General features: G+C 39.0%; 1 protein-coding gene across 3 annotated transcripts in view; it reads right to left on the reverse strand.

The window, feature by feature from the left end:
- LOC145980294 (uncharacterized) overlaps nt 1-15,151 on the reverse strand; it is a 224,749-nt gene that overhangs the window by 196,650 nt on the left and 12,948 nt on the right. The gene's annotated exons all lie outside the window — the stretch shown is intronic.

Here is a 15,151-nt window from a genome sequence, read left to right on the forward strand (position 1 = left end):
CCTTCATGTACCTCATCATCATAATACTCATCATTCAGAATGACATCAGGGTCACGATCTTTTGTAGTTTCACTAAAGTGCTAGAAGAATATTAATTTGTAAAGGATATTAAAATATCATAATGAATATTAAACTCTATGGAGTGTGCAATATTACTAAAATATCTCATATTAGAACATTGCTCTAGCAAGTAGAAGCTGAAATGAGCACATAAATATATTTCCTGATGATATCTATGTACAATTCTTTTATTAATATGTGCTATTATCATCATAAGCAGCCTGTACTGTATATGAGGGGTTCAGCAATCATGTTTCTTAATTTTAAAATATGAATGTCTTGTTTTATGGATTCTTTAACATTTTCAGCTGGAATATAACAATTTCATGTCAACAATATTAACAGCATGTTACATAAGTAACACATGTTGAACAAGAGTGGAAATTATACACAACTCCCCCTAGATTGTACTCATTTATTGGGTGTCCAGGAAAGGTGCTGAAGGGGGAGTATGTGGTTAAACATATGTTGTTTTCAGCAGGGTGTATTTCATTCGGGGTTGCTATTATTTTGGTACTTGGGGGTACTATTAATATAATTTACATAATACAGTAGGTGCCCTCTAGCTCGGCCACCTCGGGACTGAACCATAGGCCGAACTAAAAAAATGGCCAAACGAACCGAAGTAATGCAAAAAAGACCAATAAATCCTATAAACGGTATGGCCATACATTAAAATTAGTTATATGGTAGTTTAAACCATGTTTAAGTGTATTTTACTGTACAAAAAACAAACTACATCTGGCTAACGTCTGATGTGTACAGCACAATACTTTCCAGTGCTAGACTTGTCGCCGGCAAGGCAGCAGGCCGAACCAACCGAAGCCGAACTAGAGGGGGCCTACTGTAAACCAGTTCAAGAATAGTCACTGGAATATTCCTCACTGTAAATTTTTCAAATACCACATTGGTTCTATGTGTTTTCATAGTACCAATATTTTGACAGAATATGAACTCCTAAGAAAGATTATTTGAACTGGTTGTTTGGTTAGGTAGTTGGATACACCAACAGTCTAGAACTAATTGGTGTAAAGTGCAATGGTGTGAAGATTTTTTAAAATATATATTCAGTTATCCACATAGGCCAATATTTTACGATATTATGCGAGTGACTTAACTTTCAAATCAGGCAACAGTGTGAAATAATTTCTCGCCGGCCCTTTTCAATATATGTTTGTGCTAACTTTGCCAGCGTGCGAAGATTACATGAAAATCGTAACAAACTCTGTGTGTGAAGAAAACATTTCTAAATCATACGGTCCCCTAAATACATATTTCCGTGTCTAAAAACTTTTTGTTGTAATGTTAAAAGCACGAAACATTTACGGGATTTTTTAAAAAAAATCACATAGGGTACCTCTCATACTGTACACCTCTTTATGTTTCGTTTTCTAAATTATCTTATTCATATATTCACTCCTAGTAATTCGATAGATACAAGGGTAACAGTGTAGTATAGGGGTAACGGATTTCTTCAATTTTACAGAGGAAATTACTTACGGAAATCACTGTTTTGTCTTACGGAAAACTGTTTTTGTGCGAGAAATGCTATGTTTTTCTATGAAAATATGCTTGCCTAACCTAACCTTACCGGAAATAGTTTGTGGGGCTATGTATGAATGTAGAATGCAGAATGTTCCGCAATGCAGAATAGGTAAGTAGGAACGTTTAAAGTAACAAAATAAACGAGTCAGAGGTGTTACCCCTATAGTACACTAGTAATGATACAAGTTTCAGAGCTTCAAAAATTTCTTAATACGGCTTCTTAAACAGAAACCTCCTCTCTTGCCTAGACAAAAAATATAAACATGCACAACTTACAGAGGCTACACTTGACCGAAAATTTACAACAGCAGAACAAAACAAAACTACCCAGAACAAGTGCATCGAAGTTGTGCATAATAAAATACGTCCCTATGCAAAACAACACTACAGCACAGATCAATCTAGTCTGTGGATCATATGTACCCCTCCCTTGGGACTACAGCCGCAGCCGCTGTAACAACATTCTAGGAAGCCTTCCACATATGATTCACTCTATTTCAGAAACGAAATACACCCAGTTAACTCACAACCATTCGTGTTTACCGCTCAAGCAGTGTTGCCACAATCTGAGGGCACAATTTCCCTTCCCAAGGGACAAAATTTCCCTTTTTGGACCATTTTTTCCCTTCACCTAAACAAATATAATACGTAATTATTATTATTAGCAGTGGTAGTAGAAGTAAAATTTCCGTTGGTCCATGATTGTATGAATAAAAAATGTTACACAAATTTTTCACATACATGTAAGCTTCATCGCTTTCTGGTCAGATGTCCCAGGTTTATCCGAAGATACAGAAAAGTGACGTACAATAAAGTTAAGAGAAATATAAATAGATACAGACTTATATTCAAGGGAGCAGAAATAAGAAGGATCAGAAAAATATATAAATGTGAATATGAAACTGGAATTTGACATAAACTGTAATAATGTAGTCAGAAGTCTTAAAATTTTCCTGAAATTGTGATATTTTCAATCGAAAGTCCCTTTTCCCTTTTGATTTAACTTCAGTCCGAATTTCCCTGCAAAAGGTAAATTTCCCTTCATGTGGCAACACTGTGCTCAAGTCAACGTTGAGTCCAGTCCCCATTGACAGTGTTTCCAACTTGGCTCTCTTGGCACCAGATCGGGACTCTTTGACGCAAACGAACGGTAGACAACTCGCAAAATGCTCCAATATAGTTCCACAACAGAAAATCTAATTCTTGTAGAGAGAGTGTAAATTATACAGACATACCTTTCCCAAACAAGAGCAATGTGCAAAAATGTATTACAATTCGATTATTTCCCTCGATTATATTTGAATACCGAAACGAGCCATCATGTAAGGTGTTATATCTTTCTCTTCTTGCAAGACTTCATTTATGCTCAGTGTAGATAGGCTGATCGGAACTGGACCTACAGTATAACGTGGGATGTGAACCACTGTGCTATGTGGCTCCACCGGGGATCGAACCTGGGACACCTTGAATACAAGGCCGTAGCTAGAGTTTACGAGCCGATGCACACCAGTCCCCAAGAATCCTATGGCACTTCTATATTTAGGAGTACCTGGTTGTTTAATAAGAATCAAGGCTTAGCAAATGGCAAGCCCCTTCCTTTAATTGTCTCTCTCAAATCTTTTTCTGTAAATATGCAAGTAGAATAAACCTCCGATATCTAAGATAAATCACGTGTTGTGTCATAATTTGAATAGTATCTGCCAATAGCCATCTGCCGTAATTTCCACGGAATTTAAGGTACTTTTTGTGTTTTGTTGAGCCTAGGGACAAGGTTGATAATGCTTTGGGTGTAGTTGGAAGAGGTGTCCGACGAGGTGAGAGATAGTCATGGTGAATAATCAGCAGACCCGTAGCCAGGCAGGGGCCAGGGGGGGGGGTCAGCCCCCCTGGAACTGCCTTCAGCCCCTTTAACATTAGGTAAAACTATTTTGTAATATTTGCAGTGAAGAATGAAAATGTAGGCAGCAGATATAATTTTGCCCACAACTTTGGTGAAGGATAAATTCACAGAAAATGAACAAGCAGCTATTACATTCATCTTATTTATAAGAAGAAACCTAAGTAGCGGCAAGTATTTGGAAGATTCTCTTCTCTAGGCTTTAGAAAGTTCTTTCATAGGAGAGCTTCTTTATCTGTACCTTCACTGCCCCATTTGCAGCCTCTCCTTTATACAGGAATCTGTGACTTCGATGTCATCATGCAAATTCCCTTCGCATCTGCATCAAAGGTCAACAGCTCCCAAGTTTTGCGAACGAATGGGAGTTTCATTGCCTCGGCAGGTGGTTGAATGTACTGTAGGCACTATGATTGAATATTGTGCAATTTTTCTTCTGTGATATAAATATCTGTATCATCAAAAGTAGTATGGAGTGTGTAGTAAGGGGTGATTTCAGTAGCAGCCAGTTAACACTTCAACCGATGTTTTAAAAGATATAGAAAAAATGTAGCATTTGTATGGTATTTCTCAATTTTATGTAACTTAATGCCCCCCCGCCCCTCACACTCACACATAATTTACCTTAATTTAATACTGTTAAACTTTTGAAAAAGGAACTTGCCTTTGCAAAGGCCTCACCCCCCGATAACCCGTGACCCCCCACCCCCTGGAGATCAATTCTAGCTACGGGCCTGATAATCAGAGGCGCTTGAACTCCACGGTACGAGGGTCACTATTTATATTTTGAGCCTAACAATGAAAAAACAGGAATTTGGCATTGAAAACTGCTTTATTGTTTTTCGAAGTATTCTCCTTTATGGTCAATACACTTTTGCATTCGTTCGAACCATTTGTCAAAGCAGTTTTTCCAATCTTTTTGAGACACTTCCATAATATGGTTTTTGAACGCATCAACGGCGTCTTCCGCCGACGAAAATCGTTGTCCACGCAATTTATTCTTGACATTCGGGAACAAGAAGAAGTTATTGGGTGCCAAATCAGGACTGTACGGCGGATGACCCATCAATTCGATTTTTTGACTGTTCATAAAGTCGGTTGTTAGACGAGATGTGTGATAGCTGGCATTGTCTTGATGAAGAATGATCCGACGGCGTTTGTTTGTTTTCCGTATTTGACCGAAGACCTCTGGCAAACAAATTGTTGTGTACCATTCAGAGTTGACCGTTCTACGTTCCTCTAAAGGCACAGTTGCCACATGACCAGTTTTCTCGAAAAAACAGGCAACCATTTGTTTCGATGTGCTTCGAGCGCGAACAACTTTTGTTGGATTTGGTTCATCTTGAAACACCCATACAGTCGACTGCTGTTTACGTTCCGGCTCATATGCATATATCCATGATTCGTCACCTGTTACAATCTTATATACGTCTTTTGAAGCACCACGATTGTATTTAATGAGCATTTGTTTGCACCAATTGACGCGAGCGTCTTTTTGAGTTTTTGTCAAATTGTGTGGGATCCAACGAGAACATACCTTTCTCACAGCTAAATCATCATGTAATATTTTATATATGCTGGTGGAACTAATGCCTACGGTTGCCTCAATCTCACAGTATGTCACGTGACGATCTTGCAGTATTAGGTTTTGCACAGCATCAATGTTTTCTTGAACAACAACTGATTTTGGACGACCTTCGCGAATCTCGTCGGTGAGCGAATGGCGGCCACGATTAAATTCGTTATACCAGCGTTTCACAGTGGCAAAGGATGGGGCTTCATCGCCAAATGTGGAAGTAAGGTGATCGATGCACTCTTGTCTTGATAATCCACGTCGAAAACCGTAAAAATCATCGCACGAAAATGTTCACGAGTTAATTCCATTTTATTGTTGTCGCGCAATCTCCAAGGCAACATAAACAACACAAATGAAGCTATTGACAAAACATTTGAAGTACGTTATGGTCAATAATGCCAGACGATTCCGTGCAAACGTCAAATCGCGCCTAACTTCAATCAGTGTTGCCAAGGCTCAAAATATAAATAGTGACCCTCGTATATACACGGGTAACACATAATATACACCGGGAACTTTTGGAGTAACTTTCCGAACATTACTGTATGCTCGTGTCTCATATGGCGATCATTTCCACGGATTGCACCATTCGCATCGACCCGATGCCTTTTATGACGTCTAAAATTACATTGCAAACAACAGCGGACAAAAATATAAGAATATTTCATGCACTAAGGCAAGATCGGTAGTGCCAAGGTCATTTGCTGAAATGATAGGCTTTTCGAAACCTCTAGACTAATTTTTCACCCCTTGGCGACCACTTCGCTGAACATGGACCAAACTGCACTTAAGAACAATTACGAACTCTTGCGTCAGATGAAGAAGCAGAGTCGTAGAAGGTTGCAAGAAAGTTGCGACATGCGACAACAGTCTTCCTACACAAGCTGTAAAAATAGTTACGAAAACAGTACTTACATTAAATCTATGAAAACGCTTGGCCTTGGAATTGTAGCATGTTCATCGTTTGCAGGTAAGTTTTGTAGAATAAAATGGCGGCGGGAGGAGTTATGTCTTCTGTTCTTGTCTCGGGAAGCTCCGGAGCAAGCGATCGAAATCAAGTCCTCTGTGCAGGTAGGACTCGAGAGAGCTTGATCAATGAACGCGTGAGAGGGAAAGTGAATGCATGAAGCGGAAAACGCGGCTACAACTGCTGCTGTTCGGCAGCGAGCACTTCTTTGCTACGCCCACTCGCTTTCTCCCCTTCTCAACCGTTACGCGTGGCCTAGCTCCACAGATCCCCGAGGCAGAGTGTAGTAATTTTGTCATCGTGTCATTGTACCACATTTGATTGATTGATTTTGTTATTTTACGTCGCTCTTCTTCCAATTTTGGCGAATCGTGATGAAGGATGAATGGCGAAAGGATGAAACTGATGAATGGACAAACACAAACATAATATGGACTGGACACAACAAACACGTGCTCCACAGAAGATTATACTGGTTGTGGGTTCAGGCGCCAGAGTCTCGTTAGTCTGCAAGAAAGCAGTCCAGACCAGAGTGTACGTACTACTATGTGCAAGTGATGTTCACACTTGAGCGCGTTCTGAAAAGGTCAGCTCTCACGATTGTCACGAATAGAGACTTTCTTCTTTTTGTGAAAGCTGGGTCAAGGAGAGGGTAGCCCCATCAGTCCCCTCTTGGTCCGTAGTTTGAATTTATTTACGAATCAGCAGGCCCGTAGCTAGAGGGGGGCAAGGGGGCAACTGACCCCCGAGAGCCTGCTTTGCCCCCCTGTGAAAAATACAGATCACATTCCTACCTGATATTCTCACTAATCTTTACAATTATATCCTGTATTACTCTAGCAACATAACAAAGACACTTATTCATTTTGTGATTTATTGAGGTGTGTGATTCCGAATAATGTCGTACTAGGATTGGCGGGGGGGGGTCCTTTCCTGATTCAGACTTCGGGAAATGATTTTGTAATTTTCTGTCTCTAGAACAGTTGTAACCAGTGACGTGCGGTGACGTCGACACTTGGGGTAGCAATGGGTGGTGTGCCCAACGGGTCATAACCCCCCCCCCCTTTTTAGGGCCCAGTATTCCTAAAAGAAGAACGTCAAATACAGGAAAAGTTGCAAAGTTAGGAAAGACTACAAAAAATTGTACACATAACTTCCACCCAATTTCGAAAATCAAAAACGATTTGATTTGACTACTGAGCCAGAGATGCCGGGTTTGAATCTCGGCTTGGCAATGGGTGATCTTTGTGTGCCCCTTCATCAATTTTATCGTATCGTCTTCGCGATTAACCAAATATTGTGGAAAGCGAAGTAAAATAAACCAAATCAAACAATCATATAAAATCAGATTACTCAGGGAATGAGACTCTTATTATTAAATGATTTGATTTGATTCGCTTTTTTGATACATTTGGTTAATCGCAAAGATGATACGACAAAATTAATGAAGGGACAAACACAAAGAACACCCAGGTTCAGGTAGGGGTTCGAACCCGGAACTCCTGTTGTCGTAGCGCGCTGTGGTAACCACTCCCCCCCCCCCCCGGATGGTTGATTTGATGGTTAATTTGACGTTTTAAGTCCATTTTATACACAGAAAGGCTAATCGGGACTACGCATATAGTTTAATGTGGGATTCGAACCACTATATACCTCCATCGGGTACAGATCCGGGACCACTTGCACTCCCCCACGGAGGTCGGCCGACAACAAACATGAGAGGAAGCCGCTAACCATTCGGATACGTGGGTATCGGTAAAGCAAACTGCATTTTTTCTGAGTAGTAATTTTCAATTGAATTTTTGAAATACCATCTTTATATATGATTAATGTTTTTTCAAAAATGTTGCATTGCTTGATTTCCCTAATTTCCCTATCTCACGATCTCGTTACTGAAGGATCCGGACTCGAGCCCTGGCCTTTGCATCAGTGTTTCTTTGCAACCACTCTTCACCCGTTTAATTTAATCAACGTTCATCGACATGGCAGAAATTAGGTAAAGCGATGGAAGAGAGAAGAAAATACAAATAATTTCCTCCCAGTGCATCTGCAGGGCACTGAAATCAGGAGCCTAGAATTCTCTGTTCATGATTGTCCCTCTCGACTTTCCAAGCTCTTAGCTACTTATTCCGATTAAATCTATACAGCTAGAAAAAGCGATGGATAACAAAACACACCTTCAAATAAACCTTTTTCTACATTCTTCAATGATTTTCATTTGGCTTTTTGAGTTCTGGGATACATTTTTCATTTCTAATTTTTTCATTATTCACTGCAGGCAGAGTACAACACATAAGAACAAGAATGCACGCTCGTCACGAATTCCGGCCTGAATTGTTCTTTGTGAGGTCCGTTCATCAGTTTCATCAGTTTCATCATATCATCACTCATCCTCATTTTCGCGATAACCAAATGTGGCAGAAAAGCGAAGTAAAATAAACCAAACCAACAACAAGAATTAGAACGCGCGTTCTCTTGCCCAAATAAGTACATCCGTATTTATGATTGTTTAGCTTATCCATTTTTTTATTGGAGGCCAGGAGATTAGTATATTTAAATAAAACACTACTAAATCAAGAGCAAGAGAGAGCGTGAGCAAATATTTGTTATTTAATCATTATATATTCCATATTTTAAAAAAAGCATAAAATTTTTGTCTGCACATAAGACGTTACAATTGCATAAATAATAAAAGTACATCCCATATTATACATACATATTGTACAACGTGTAAAAAGTAGTGTAAATACAGAGAACAGAAGTACTGCGGAAAAATTTCCCCTTATTTCTTTAGAGGATTTACAAAGGAAGCGAAGGGAAACCAATCCCCTATCTGTCCTATAGGAGATAGACTGGAGGACCTGAAAGCATGGTCTTTCAACCATTGGAGCGGGGGCGAGGGGGCAAGGGAGGTAGAGGCAGAAATCTTCCCTTTCCCTTCCAAAACCCGTTTCTACCTGGAACTGTGAGGCGGAGAAAGAGCGAGCTAGGCCGCTGAACGCACCGAGGGACGAGAAGCGCGTGAAAAAAGTGTTGCATATGAACTGTGGCTTCAACAAAACAATAATATTGTGATTTGAAAATAATTAAAGATTTGAGATTGATTGATCTATCTCTGCTAGACTAGCTACTCCTCAGTGCACGTCACTGGTTGTAACATTTTGAGAAGTCTTGTATTAAAGGTGCTTAATGTGTTTGGATGTTTTTCTTGGATGTGTTGCTATGAAGTTTGAACTACTTAATTTTTTGTTTCCCAAGTCTACCATTTGGTAATAGTGATTCATGCAGTAGAGAGAGGGAATGGATATTTAATTTTTGTTACTTACCTTTGCTTTTCTGCCACTTCTAACTAATCGCGACAATGAGTGATGACGTAAAATAATGAAGAGGCACTCACAAACAGTGCCGCAACCACAGGAGGGCAGGGGTCATTGTCCCCCCAACCTTGAACGGAAGTCAATTCTAGTGGGGAGCAAACATTTAAGTAATAAAAAACAAGACTAGCAGAATCTAAGAATAGCAGGACAAATGTATACTCAAGATGGAATTAGTTTTATCTTCCAGACAGTCAAGGGAACTTGCAGGGGGGCACAGAGGGTCAATTGCCCCCATTGATTTAAAATTTTCGTAAACTTTTCTTGCTCGCTTCGCTCGCAATATCTGCTGTTCTTATATTCCAAGTTCAGAGGGGTCAAAATGGTGTAAATGAAATAAAAAATGTGTTAAAGAAAATGCCATGGCGCCCTGTGAAACTATTTGCACCATATTACGTCAATATGTTTTCAGTTTGAAAAATTTGGATCTAAAAATTTTCTTGCTCGCATTGATCCCAATATGATCGTTTTCTGTAGGTAATTCATTCTAAATTACAGGCCTCCCCGATGGCGCAGTGGTAGCGTCGTCGCCTTGTAATCAAGGGGTCCCGGGGTCGATACCCGGTGGACGCACATAGTGGTTCGAATCCCACTTTAAACTGTAGGTCCAGTCCCGATTAGCCTTACTGTGCATAAAGTGGACTTAAAACACCAAATCAACCAATCAATCATTCTAAATTACCGGAGAGAGAAGTAAGACCAGATATGTAGCTACTTCAGACTGTTGCTGCTAAAAAGTTTTGTCTCAAATGCTCGAGGAAAAGGAGACAAAATTTGTATTAATTTTACTGTTGATTTGTTATGAGGCGGATGAATTGATTATGTAATGTATTTAATGTATTCTCATAAATAATATATAGGAATGCATACACAATTTAGCGTTAACATGTTGCATATGTATTTTCTTATTTTACGTCGCTCCATGTTGCATAAGTAAAATATATGTTGTACATGAAAGTAATAATACATGTCATATGTACAAATAGAATTATGTTCGTCATGCAATTTGTATCTTTCAAAAATACAGTTGTGTGCTTGTTTTCCAGTATTAGCAAATGTGAAATTGAACGTGTTGGAAAAATATTTTCAAATCATTTGTTCCATGACAAATGCTTTAGCACAGACTTCTAACCCTTTCTTGCGTGATTTTTAATAACGTCTTTGATGCTACTATTATTACTACCACTACCACCACTATATTACAAATATTATTATTTGCACGTTTGTCCTGGTACTGCCCCCTCCAGACAATAATTCGTGGTTGCGCCGACTGGCGCAGGCAGGATTTTTTTTCTGGAGGGGCTGGAATTGTATAGGTGGATGCTTTCAGTGGTGCAAACTTATAGAGGCCCGTGGGAACATAGCGAACCTAAGAATTTATCGTGTTATTATTATAATTATATTTGTTATTTTTATATATTTTCGTATTAAAATCAATAAATAATATTTTTAAAATAGCGAGTATTGTGCGTATTAATATCATGATACATGGAAGGGAGAATTTGAAATTTTTTAAAATTATAAGAACCCAATGCTTTTCAAAATTTGGCATCCCTGACTGATTTCTAGTGGGCGGCATACACAATAAGATATATCGTATATTTAGAACTTTCCACTCTCAAAAATGTCAATTGGGGATAATTTAATACGGTTTGAATTTACCACTCTGGGTTTTCCCGAGTTTATGGTGCTTTTACTTGAAAATGTCGATTTTTCAAAATTTCGAAGGGGACTGTAACGTATGCCAGTGGTTGCGCCTCTACTCACAAAGAACACTCATGCCCAGGCTCGAAACTGGGTCCCTTGGCTTCGTAGTGTGTTGTGTAACCAACCATCCCACCATAGAGGTCGGCTGGTGAAAGATGTAGGATAGCTTAGTGGTTCAACTTATTATCAAACATGAAAATATGATAGTGTTTCACATTTATTATTTTGGTTAGAAAGCGACAAAATTTGTCGTTGGATTCTCATTAGATTCCTTCACCTCTGCAGAGAGGCTCAAAGCTGTTGGTACAGTCAGGGTGCGAAATCCTGGAGGGGACAGGGGGGATTTCCCCCACCAACAATTTTGGCTTCAAAAATCCCTCCCACCAAAAGTTTCCGGGGGGGAGTGTTTTTTATAAAAGCAAAAGGCGACCAATTATTTTCTACTTCAAATACACTTTACTAAGGATAGTATCGAGAACACACACAAAGTCATGTGTTTGTGAGTGTTGCATACTTTCTCTCTCTCTCTCTCATTCAACTTCAAGAGACCATTTACAGATCTTACACCAATGACAAATGTTATATTGATATAATATATTCATAATAAAGGTAAAATATCAATGCAAGACAAAAATGACTATGAAATCTAATCGATTTATTCTAATTGAAAGCAAAAACTAAACAAAAAATTAAAACATAATAAAAATATTTCAACTATTTTGTCATTTATTGACATCCTTAACCAGTCAGTAAAGGAATTAGTTTGCTACTTTTTAAATATCTGATATATATAAAAGTACATACTTAATAATAATAATAATAATAATAATAATAATAATAATAGTAAAAATTATGTATTTTAAATATGAATTTACTGTATATTTATTATTATAAATATGTATTATATGTATAAGTGTATATATATATATGATATATGTGTGTGTGTGTGTGTGTGTGTGTGGATTAAGATCTTCCTTCCCCCCCACCAATCTTCAATGAATTCGCACCCTGGGTACAGTCACAGACACTGCCGGCTTGTAATGAATACATTAACTTTCAATGGAATCGTTACAAGCCGCCAGTGTCCGTGACTGTACATATTAATCGTCTATTAACATTATCGACCTGTAAATAACAAGTAGATACAGTCTCGATTAGGCTTTATCTTTGTATTCTTTGGCAGTCCGGAAAGGTCATTATCGAAATGTTGTTATTTGATGTTGCTCGAACTTTTTTTGTTCGTTGGCGTTTCAAGATATCATCCCTTTCCTGTTACATATAGCTTTTGGGGGAGGGGAGCAAGTGCACCCTGCTATGGCTGCCAATGCGACACAATATATTAAAAATTCCCCCCCCCCCCCTGCTAAGAATTCCTGGCTACGGGCCTGTGGATCAGGAAAGGTGGTGAGAGTTGGTTCCATATTGATTTTATTGATTTGGTTTCATTTACTTCTGCCACTTTTAGCTGAGTGATGAAGTTGATGAAGGGCGGACATTCACAAAGAACACCCATGACCAGGCCGGGATGATTCGAACCCGGTACCACTGGCGTCGTAGCAAGTTATGCCAACCAGGCAGGCATGACGGTTGGTTGGTTCAAAACACCACTACTTTTCAGAATTTTCACAGTAGAAGATGCATATATTTCTGCCTGTGTGTATTGTGTAGGGGCACTACGCCCACATTCCCCCTAGCACATATTTATCAACATGATAGTAATTAGTTAATAAATTAACCTTATATTATTAGTGTTAATGTTCCAGAACATCGATTAATTCTGTGGTAAAATAAAGGATGAAAAATTACTGCTAGAGTCCAATTACTTTCGGGACATCTCCAGCAGACTGAGCGAGTCTGTCTAGCGAGCCTAGTGGGTGTGCAGAGCTTGAGCAAGGGGCTTAGCGATAGGTTCTGGGTTGAGATGACGTCAGCGGCTCGCTTGGTTGATTGGCTGCTTCGAGAGTTGTGACTCGTTCCGAAGTTTCAAATGCATAACAGCCAAAGATGCGGAAATAATCTTCCTCTAATTATAATCCATACTCTTCATATCACGGTGATGAATATATCTACTACGATATACTTTTTACTGTTGTGTTATGTGTAAAGTTTCGAAATAAAATTTGAACGTCTGACTGCCACGCGGGAGGCTCGGGTTCGTTTCCAGGGGTGGGAGATGCAAAGTCGGAAATTTTCCGGCCTTGCCCCCGCATAAGCGGCTCCGGGGCTCACCCAGCCAGGCACGTATCCAAAGGGGGGCTTAGAGGGGTCGAGCCCCCCCGAAAGTTTTCGGTTTACACTAGATAAAATGAGGTTTTTGGTTCCTTGTGGTGTGAAATAAAATAATGTGAGGATAATTTAAGGAGAGAAATAATTATCGAGGAAGGACAGAGAATATTCTGTAACCCTGTTATTGATAATAGCACGTATCCAAGATGGGGATCAGGGAGCTCGAGCCCCCTCCCCCAGGAAAGTTGTCAGTTTAGACTAGATAAAATTAGGTTTTTGGCTTCTTGAATAATGTGGAAACTATTTAAGGAGAGAAATAATTATCGAGGCAGGACGGGGAATGTTCTATATCCCTGTTATTGTTAATAGCACGTATCCAAGGTGGGGATCAAGGGACTCGAGCCCCCTTCAGGAAATTTTTCAGTTTACGTTAGATAAAATTAGGTTAAATGTACTTGAATAATACGATGATAATTTGAGAGTAATAATTATGGAGAATGTTCTATAACCTTGTTATTGTTAACAACATATATCCAAGGTGGGGATCAGGGTCTCGAGCCCCCTTCAGGAAATTTCTGAATTTACGCTACATAAAATTGTTTTTGTCTTCTTGAATAATGTGACGATAATTTAAGAAGATACATAATTATAAAGACAAGACGAAGAATATTCTATAACACTTTTGTTGATAATATTGCACGGAAAGTTTTCTTGCGCTTTCGGTGTTGTCGCAGCGAACTTTTTGGAAGCTGCACAACAAAGGTAGCGCCACAAGTAGAACGATTCGTTGTAATTTTTAAACTCTGAAAAGCGCAAAGGGAACGTTCTTGAGTAAGAGAAGGAGTTGAACTACCGGCAATATTAACGAATCGTTTTATCTGCGGGGATTCAATTTACCGGTTGATCTGTACAACAGAATCGGTTCATGAGACTTCAGAGTATGACAATTCATACAGTCGATTAGTGATCAGTCAGTGTCCATTGGTTGCTTTGCTTTATAAGATCTAGTGATACGAAAATGAAAAGGACTAAATACCGTAAAGTAACAAAGTCTACTATTCGGGTCCAAAGCTGAAGACAGCGGAACTTCCGGAGCCTCAGTGTAGTGCTAGTTCAGGTGGAGGGCCAAAGAGATCGAAGGTCTCTCGCTCTCAAGTTAATATTTCAGTGGTTTATTAAAAAGAAATAAGCTTCACAGATCAACTGAAAATCAAAGTTTTGAGTTAAAATTTAGTTGTGCCCGAACAAAATTTCATGTATGCAGTCCGAGAAATTCATGGCTTAAAAAATACTTTCGTTTATGCCTATACTGGGTTCGCACTCGCACAAATACTGAACTATCATGAAGGGACAGCCGAAAATTTTATGAATGTCGAGAAGAGAAAGCAAGAAGATGTTGCATATGTAGTTCATTTAGTGGAAATTGCAGGTACTACCAGGACCTGAATCAGGGATCTGGCATACCATGCATTGCTCAACCAACTGAGCCACCGAGCCACCCTTGATCGACTGATTTTGCGCTAAAATATATACATAGTATATTGTCTCCCTCTTCAATTTCTTTGAATAAATATTTTTCTGTATAAATCGCATAATATAATCAAGTTCAAACGTGAACCGGCAAAAATTATAAGTATATCACTATTTAAATACTTCCTTTACATGCACTTGCACTGAATTGTATTGTACTGGTGCTCTTATGAAGGATAACCTCTGCTTTGTTGATAATTTTGTTTCCGATCTTGAAACAAAACAAACTGAATAAATACGGTTTGAACAATTTGATCGCACGTATCCTCGAA

Source organism: Lepisma saccharinum, chromosome 27 (genome assembly GCF_977018435.1).
Source record: "Lepisma saccharinum chromosome 27, izLepSacc3.1, whole genome shotgun sequence".
Taxonomy (NCBI): Eukaryota; Metazoa; Arthropoda; class Insecta; order Zygentoma; family Lepismatidae; genus Lepisma; species Lepisma saccharinum.